Source organism: Rhinopithecus bieti, unplaced genomic scaffold (assembly GCF_001698545.2).
Source record: "Rhinopithecus bieti isolate Rb0 unplaced genomic scaffold, ASM169854v2 scaffold_23199, whole genome shotgun sequence".
Taxonomy (NCBI): domain Eukaryota; kingdom Metazoa; phylum Chordata; class Mammalia; order Primates; family Cercopithecidae; genus Rhinopithecus; species Rhinopithecus bieti.
In genome coordinates this window covers 631,219-640,944 of record NW_016810851.1, presented here as the reverse complement: position 1 = coordinate 640,944, position 9,726 = coordinate 631,219, and positions in this window count along the sequence as shown.

The window sequence follows — 9,726 nt, the reverse complement described above, 5'->3', positions numbered from 1 at the left end:
GCAGGAGAATGGCATGAACCCGGGACGCGGAGCTTACAGTGAGCCGAGATCGCGCCACCGTACTCCAGCCTGGGCGACAGAGTGAGACTCCCGGCTCCAAAAAAAAAAAAAAAAAAAAGAATGATCTGAACATTTTATTTAATATTGCCTATAATTGACTTGTGAGAAGCTGCAGTAGAATGGGTAGATGTAAGGTGCTACCCAAGAACATATTGAAAGATATCTTTCATTCAGACAATGTTGCATAACATTGGAGGATGGGGTTAAAAATAGATGCATCAACCATGAGGTCAAGCTGGTATACAGAAACCGAAAAGATTAACTCAAATTGGCCAAGTTGACAAGACAAGGATATTCTTTATTATGTATATGAGTGCATGTATGCTTTTAAGGGTACTTAAAACTACTTCATCAGGTAAATATTAGAGTCCCAACAGAAAACATGGATAATTTGAGAAAAGTTCAATAAAGAAGCTATTTACAAGATGAGTAAGGTGTAGGGAAAAAAGAGAACAGTATCTCGGTTAGCCTTTACTTTCTGCTGTAAAGAAATATTTAGTAATAGCATCCTGGGCCTAGTTGAGCTTTACTTCTGGGCCTGAAGGTGCAAGGGAAAGGGGGAAAGGTATGAGACAGTGATCTTGACAGAAACTTCCCTTGGATGGATGTCAACAGCAACTCCCTCCTCCCTCTAATCTCCTGCTGCGGCTCCCTTTTGGCCCAAACCAATGGGAAGACAGAGGACAAGGGAACTCATTGGTGCTGTTCATCACCTAGGTCAGCTTCCTGTAGCATAAAGCACTGTGGAAAATGCTGAGGAGGTGATCTTGAATGGGAAATGTAAGATAATTAGCATAGCTGATTTTTTTTTCTTGTATGGGGTAAAGTGGGCTTGATTTATCCCTTTGCACCACGGATGAACTTCAAGGGGTCTAAGAATTAGTAGAAGCAGATTGTCAGACTGTTACAGTAATGGCTCTGATGCATTATACCTTTCAGGATTCACGCCATTCGGTATCCATATCCTGCGTATCCCTCTTCCATACTGACTGATTTCTAGGGAAACCTGATTTCTACTAAGGAATGGCTAAATGCCAGTGCCACAGGAATCAATCAAGTTCAAATGCTATGCCTACAACCTGGTTTTCTCCACCTCATAGTTCAGCTGTTCTCTTTCTCTCTGAGTGTTGACTTAATTCTCAAATAGAATAGATTCTTCTCTCATGGTTACAAGGTTGCAGCACTCGCAGATTTCATATCCTCCATGTTTAATGCGCAATAGGAAAAAGAAAGTTTCTTTTTTCCAATAATTAGGCAAAAATGTCCAGTCTAACTCTCAAAGTGAGTTGTGTTCATCACAGCAGACCAATTACTGTAGCCAAGTGGTGGGGTTTGTTGAGTGGTTAAGTCAATCAGGGCCTACCTAAGGGATTAGGGTAAGTAGATCCAAATAATATAAGCTGAGAATAAATGAAGGGTAAATTCACACCAAAAAAAAATGAGACAATTTGAAAGAAGGGAGAATCACTGTGGATGCTAGGTGACCAAAAATGATGAATTTCTAATACAAATCCTAAATTTGTTCACCCTTCACCTTTCTTCCAAATTCCAGGCTTGTATATTCAACAGCATATTTGGTATTTAATATTGCATATCTCCAGACATTTCAAACTTTAAATGTTCCAAAATGAATCACCCATGGAACTCAGATCTGGAGGTGGGAAGTGCTTCTTTTGCTTTTTACTGTGGCTCCCAAACCTTATCCTAACTCTCCTCCTATAAAGCCCCATAATCTTTGATGTGGACCAGGATATTTTAGCACTAGCTTCTTCTCCTTGTTGCTGTCACCCGCCAAACCCCTAGGCTATAACCTTCACATGTGCTGATGACTCTAGCACCTGTCTTATAGTCTACTTGTACCAATACTCCTACCAACATAAGTAGTGTTGTCAATATTCACAGTGATGACCCACCTAACAACTTACACTCTCAGTTTCTCAACCTCCAATGATCCTTCCTTCCAATGATCAATTTACCACTCTATCTCAACCACCCACTCACTCCCAAGGTAAAGACTGTCTTTAACAACTGTACTACCTCCAAAATCCCAAATTCCAGAACCTTATTCTCTAGCCCTCCCATGTCCTATCACTTCTAGTCTGTGCACAGAAGCTCTTCTTTGATCTTAATAAAATTTTCAGTCCAGAAACACCATCCCTTTCATGCTATAAAGCATTCCCTTACCCAGTTTATATTTTTGTTCACCGCTAAAATCATTTCCTTGCAAAAGCCCTTAACTCCTCCAGCCCTTTCTTTCTTCCTTAACTGACAAAGCTTTGATTCTAATTAATCCTACATACTCCACACCTGCACCCAAGTGTCTGAATAGCTCTAGAAAAAGAAAGCTTACAACTTTACTCACATTACATTTATGGCCATAAATTTCATGGGCTGCAGACTGCCAGGCAATCCTACTTTACTTCCCTAGTCTGCCTGCTTTTCTCTTCTGCATAATGACAATTTCACATTTCTTTTCTCTTTTTTTTTTTTTGCCAACTTTCCTTTCTTAGTTGATGACCCTGCCTCATAATCATTTAAGAAAACACAAATGATTGAGGGCCTCCATTTTCTCTACTTATACTTCCTGCTATCAAGTGACACCTGTGGCTTACCATCAGGTGCAGCAGTATCAAGATGCCAACCCACTAAGCGCTTTGTAGGTACTGGAGTCACTGAGAAAGACATGACTCACACAGGCACTGAAAGGAACAATGCTTTACTCACCTAGAGAAGAGAGCAAGATCAGTTTCAATAGTTTGCATTGGTCCACCATGGCAGCAGGTCTTGCCTGACAGCTGACATAGGGTGATAGTCTTCACACATCCCCCTTGTGCTACAGGCAAAGGACCCTGTTCTTTTCTCATTGGGAACAGATGGAGCAGTAGGGCTGGACAGGTGTCACATGATATACATTCTTTAAGTAGGATCAAGAAGTACAGATGATGCCCAGAATAGGGAAAGATACTCCCAAATAAGGAGATATGCCCAGCATAGATCGTTAGGGCCCCTTATTTCTATATAAAAATATGTTTCAGACCTGAGGCATACTTTCATGCAGCCATGCAAGGGTCAACAGGCTGTGCACAACTGTCTTTCCCAACAGTCCAACCTCCAATCCATATTTAGATGCTGACACAGCAGGTAACGCACATCAAATTTGGTAGGACCACTAACCTAACCAGGATTTAGAGGTGAAGTTGGTTCTTGTGGGGCCTCTGAACAACTCATTATGGATGTAGTTTATCTCAGAGACTCCCTGTCATTTTGAGACAGCATTCCATCTGGGTTACTAGAGAAACAGGCACTTGGGCTTAACTAGGCACTTAACCAGGAACCCCAAGTGCCTGGATCAAGCCAACTAAAGGGATTAAAATGAGTCCAAGGAAACTGTGAGTGTATGATGTTAACTGTCTTCCTGAGTATGGATCTTCTCCAGCTCAGTTTTTACCCTCCCTGAATTATTGATATATACAGAGCAAGAAGTGTTGGCAATAACACAAAAACACCCTATTCTGCCAGCAAATAATCAAGGACTATTCCGTTGTCCATCACCACCTTGGCTAGTGAATTCAGTGAGTTTTGTTGGTCTTGGACGGCTTGGAGAAGGTTCAAGTCACTGTGCACTGCCCAGGCCACTACAATGGGAGTGTGGGATGAAAAGGATTTCATCGTGGGGTGGCAAATCCTGCATACTTTGAGCTTGCCACTTCTCACCACAACTGCGCTGATTCTCATCAGTGTTGTCATGCCAGGCAAAGCAGGAATGAGAAGAGGAAAGATTAATATTCCCAACCCATCCCCTCTGCATAAATCTAAACAGGCATGAGCCACTGCACCCGGCCTTGTCTATCCCCCATTTTAACAACGAAAGCCATATTATTCTCTGGGTCAGCCCTGTTCTGTTTTTTCCCTTTGTCATCCATTGGTTTCCTCTTTTGGTCCTCTAGACATTGCTTCCTACTCGGTGGAGTTTTTCCATTGCTTCCCCATGATCATTTCAGGAAACAACAGTAGGGATAATGGAGTCTTCAGGTTTAGGGAGACATCTGTCACATGAAGGCTTCCACTGCATCATCCGTATCCTGGGAGCAGGGTCACATGGTCAGGTATGACTTTTTTCTTAACAGTGATTTCGGCTTTATGGACGGTTTTCGAGTAGGTTTTATGAAGTCCCCCACAGTTGGGAAGACCATTTATCAAGCTCTTTTCAACCTAGATCAAGAGCAGCTAGGACTCATCTCTATCCCTGTCCTGTTGGTTGTCCTGTTCAATGTAAACAAAATAATGCTGCAGCAGGGGGTCAGTGGTTAGCTTACCTAGACTGAATCACTCAGTCTGAGACACTAAGGTGTACAATACCTCCTCATTAAACAAGTAACTATTGAAGCCACCTAGGACTCCCCTGGCCTCTGCTCATGTCTGTTTTTCAGTGTTATTTCATTATCAAGGGAGGTACTCGTTTTAAGTTTCATTTTCAGCAACACCATCGATGATTACGTGATAGTGAAAACAGGTCTTACTCGGGACTTGTAAGTGACCACACCAGGAGGAGTCTCCTGTGTGGGGGCCTTTGATTCCCCTCAGGCATTGTCTGCAACTCCTGGGACACAGTGAGAGTTGGCAGATGGTTTGGGAGTGTAAAGTTGGCCAGCCAGAGCCAAGGTATAGTTATCCTATATTTTTCATAGGGCCCACCTCTTGCATTTCTACCTTCATCCATTGTAGCAGTTTATTCTTGTTAACAGGGAGAGTGTCAACATCCCATGTACCCCCCATGCAACCAGAGGGAAGCCAGCAGCTCAGTCAGCCCATCATCCCCTCAGGGAGCTGGCACCATACTGAGATGGCTGCACTGGCAGACCCTGCTTGCTGTGCCAAACTGTCAAGCAAGTAACACCTGTTGCCTACCGTGATGAGGAGCAGTCCGAGGATGTCATCCCAATGCGTGGTTTGCAGGCGACAGGAAAGACACAATTCACAGAGGTACTGGATAGAACAACACTTTACTCACATAGAGAAGAGACAGAGCAAGATAAGCTTCGATTTGAGTATGGTCCTGCAGTGGGTCTTGCCAGGCAGCTGACACAGCATAATGGTCTGTATGCATCCTACTTGGGCTGTGGGCAAAGGAACCCCTTCCTTCCCAACTAGGTATAGGTAATAGTACTGGGATTGGCCAGGTGCTGTATGCTGCACATACTTTAAGCAGAACAAAGAACAAAGAAGTACACATCAAGCCTGGAACACGGAAAGATACTACCAAATAAGGTGACATGCCCAACTCAGGATGTAAGGGCTCCTTGTCTCAGTGAAAAAAGAGTGTTCCAGGCCCATGTCACAAGGCACACTCATGCAGTCATGCAAGGGTGGACAGGCTGCACATGACAGCCTTTCCCAATACCTGCCTTCTCTTTGAACAAATGAAACAGATGAAGTGTCCCTATTCCAATAAAAGATCTCCATTTGCATTCTGGAAAGGATCTCCTCTTGTCTTCTCAAGGGTTTGGCTCCTATAACTTTTGCCTCTTTGTCCTGCATCATAAATATTCTCCCTCTATTAAATAACTCCCGTGAACATATATACTCTAGTATTTCCTATTTACAAAGGAGTCCCTTGTCCTTACATCCCTCTCTACCTAGTGACCCATTTCTGCATTCTCACCTCATTCTCACCTCAATCTCTTCAAGTAGACTTCCATCATCATGATTCCACTGAGACTGTGTTTTCAAGATCACCAGTGATCTTCATGTTGCCAAATCCAGTGGTCATTTCTGTTCTTACTTGATCTTTCAGAAACATTGAACCAATTCACCTATCTCTTCCTAAAATTTTTTACTTCATTTCTGAAGTATCATATTCTCCAGTTTTCCCAAGGCGTCTCCTTTGTTGGCTCTTCCTTTTCTACTAGAACTCTAAACTTTGCAGTGTTTCAGGGTCCTGTCCTGGGCTTTTTCCTCTTCTCTATTTATATTTTCTCTGATGATCTCACTCGCGTCAGGCTTTAAATTCCTTATTCATGCCAATGATACTCAAGCCCTGACCTCTCCTCTGAACTTCACACTCAAGAACCAAACTGCCTCCTTAATGTTTCCACATACACAAGATATTTTCCCTAATTTAACTCTTTAACTTTACTATTTCTTGGAGTATTCATAAGATTTTCAGTTGGCTGTCCTGCCATGGAACCTAGAATGTACTGGCCAGATCAGATATTGTGGAAAATTTTTTTAAAAAATTAGACTAACAGATAGAATTCCTTTGTTTCTCAGTTGTCATAGAATTCTTTAATTTTTTTAAGGCTATTTTTCTGTTTTGGTATAAGGTAATTATGCCTCCAATACTTAACTTGTTATACGTGTTTCTCCCATGATATAACCAAAACCTTTGTGTACTTTTTTCTTATACATTAATTTTGTAACCAGATCTTTATACTGACTATGTTTTTAAGGTTGTCTACTGTAAGCTATCTGCACACACTATAGTACTAATTCTATTTCTAGGCCACCACTATTGGCTCTTTTTTCCTTTTCTCTCCACACTCATCTGTTCATATAGCTTCAATCTTCCCGTCTACATTAGTGTTTGCCAAATGGTCCTCCTCTAGTGCTGATTTTTCTCTGCCTTCAGGTCCAATTTCTGATGGTCCACTGAACAACTATAACCCACCAACGTTCCACCCAAAAATTAATACAACCAAAATGGAATTATCTTATTTTCCTTGCTCCTAAACCAGTAACTAGCTGCCATTCTCTAAGCCGCCTGGGCTCCACTCCACTTCCTCTCTTCTCCCGCAGCTCATCATCACATCCTTCATTTCTTACTTTAGCACAGCTACATAATGCCCTGGTGACGTGATTATGCATTTAAGGTTGGAAAGACTTGGGAACATTAGTTAACTGAGACCTCCATGCCTCACTTTGCTCATTTCTAATATAAAGTTAAAAATACACACCAGAATTGTCTTGAAGAGTACATGATTTAACGCATACAAGAACCTAACAGCATATAACAAGTGCTCACCATATGTTGTACTCTTCCCTACCTTCCATTTCCATGGTCAAAATTATAATGGTGTCCCTCACAATATCTCATTTCTAAACTTTGTAAAAAGTTGGGTGGATACTTTTACTTTTCACTAAACTATAAACTCCTTCAAAGTTGATTTTTGTATATTCATATTAGATTTATCTGAAGCACAGTGCATGTACCAGGGGTTCAGTGAGCATTTCTTCAAAAAAATGACTAAAGTGATTATCTTATCAGGAAGTTTGTTATGGAATATAAGAATTTATTTTCAGTATAATGAATACTTACAAGACACTTTTAATTTCAGTATTGATCTTTATTAAGCCACTTCAAATATTTGGTAGTAATTCGCTTGATTGTTTTAAGTGTGGGAGCAATAACTGATGGCTTCATCCCTCAGTTCATCTTTGTTTCCTGAAGAGATAAACATCTTAAAGGAGTTGTGTACTGACTTTACAGTCATTGTCCACGTTCACAGGAAGGCACTGTTGTCAATTATCAGGCTCTTAGTTAATTTCATTTTTGCATTGCCCTTGTCACAGTTACTAGTTTTTGAGTCAAAAGTAATTCGGTGCTCAGCAAGATGGCCCATGTCTGTAATCCCAACACTTTGGGAGGTCCAGGTGGAATGACTGCTTGAGACCAGCAGTTTGAGATCAGCCTGGTCAAGAGAGCAAGATCCTGTCTCAACCAAAAAAACTGGTCGGGTGTGGTAGCACACACCTGTAGTCCCAGCTACTTGGGAGACTGAGGCAGAAGGACCACTTGAGCTGAGGAGTTCCAGGCTGCAGTGAGCTGTGATCACACTACTATACTGCAGCCTGAGTAAGCAAGACCCTGTCCGTATAAAAACGAAAAATAATTACAAGGAAGATTATTTTTAAAAAAAAGATTGGAATATATATCACATATGTAGTACCTCTCTTACCCTAAGAAAGTGGTTCTCAGACTTCTATATGAATCACTCTACACCTGTGCTGTCCAATGCAGTGGCCAGCCACATGTGACAACTGAGCACTTGAAAAGTACAGACCACGCATGCAAATAAATGTTCACTGCAGCACTATTCACAATAGCAAAGATGTGGAATCAACGTAAATGCCCATCAATGACAGATTGAATAAAGAAAATGTGGTACATATATACCATGGAATACTATGCAGCCATAAAGAATTAGATCATGTCTTTTGCAGGAACATGAATGGAGCTGGAGCCATCATCCTTAGCAAACTAATGCAGGAACAGAAAACCAAATACGGCATGTTCTCACTTATAAGTGGGAGCTAAATGATGGGAACTCATGAACACAAAAAAGGGAACTACAGACACTAGGGCCTCCTTGAGGGTGGAGGGTTGGAGGATGGAAGGAAGCAGAAAAAATAACTACTGGGTACTAGGCTTAATACCTGGGTGACAAAATAATCTGTAAAAAAAAAATCCCTGTGATATGAGTTTACCTATATATAGCAAATGTAAGCATGCATCCACAAACCGAAAAGTTAAAAAATAATAAATGTACAGATCAAATTGAGATGTATGTTAAAAATATACACCTGATTTAATTTACTGCATACAAAAAACAAATGGAAAATATTTCAATAATTTGTATATTGTTTCTATGGCAAAATAAAAAACTTTTATTACATTTGGGTTAGATAGAACAGAACTAACTTCATTTTTTTTTTTTTTTTTGAGACAGGGTCTGGCTCTGTCACCTCAGGAATGCAGAGGCACAATCTCAGTTCACTGCAACCTCTGTCTCCTGGGCTCAAGCTCTGCTCTCATTTCAGCCACCACACCCGGCAAATTTTTCTTCTTTTTTTTTTTTTTTTTTTGTAGAAACGGAGTTTTGCTATGTTGCCCAGGCTGGTCTCAAACTCATGAGCTCAAGCAATCCACCCCTTTCGGCTTCCCAAAGCGCTGGGCTTACAGGCACGAACCACCACCCCTGGATATCTGATCCTTTTTAGGTTTTAAAAATATGTGGCCGGTCGCAGTGGCTCATGCCTATAATCCCAACACTTTGGGAGGCCGAGGCAGGTGGATCACGAGGTCAGGATATCCAGACCATCCCGGCTAACATGGTGAAACCCCGTCTCTACTAAAATGCAAAATAAAATAAAAATAAATTAGCCGGGCGTGGTGGCGGAGGCCTGTAGTAGCTGGAGGCCTATCTACTCCGGAGGCTGAGGCAGGAGAATGCCCTGAACCCAGGAGGCGGAGCTTGCAGTAAGCCGAGATCGCGCCACTGCACTCCAGCCTGGGTGACAGAGCAAGACTCCATCTCAAAAAAAAAAAAAAAAATGTGGCTAGGCCAGGCACTGTGGCTCATGCCTGTAATCCCAGCACTTTGGGAGGCTGAGGCAGGCCGATCATGAGGTCAGGAGATCGACACCATCCTGGCTAACACGGTGAAACCCCGTCTCTACTAAAAATACAAAAGATTAGCCGGGCGTGGTGGCGGGCTGGTGTAGTCCCAGCTACTTGGGAGGCTGAGGCAGGAGAATGGTGAGAACCCAGGAGGCAGAGCAAGTGAGCCAAGATGGCGCCAGTGCACTCCAGCCTGGGTGACAGAGCAAGGCTCTAAAAAGGCCTTTGACAAAATTCAACAGCTCTTCATATTAAAAACTCTCAATAAA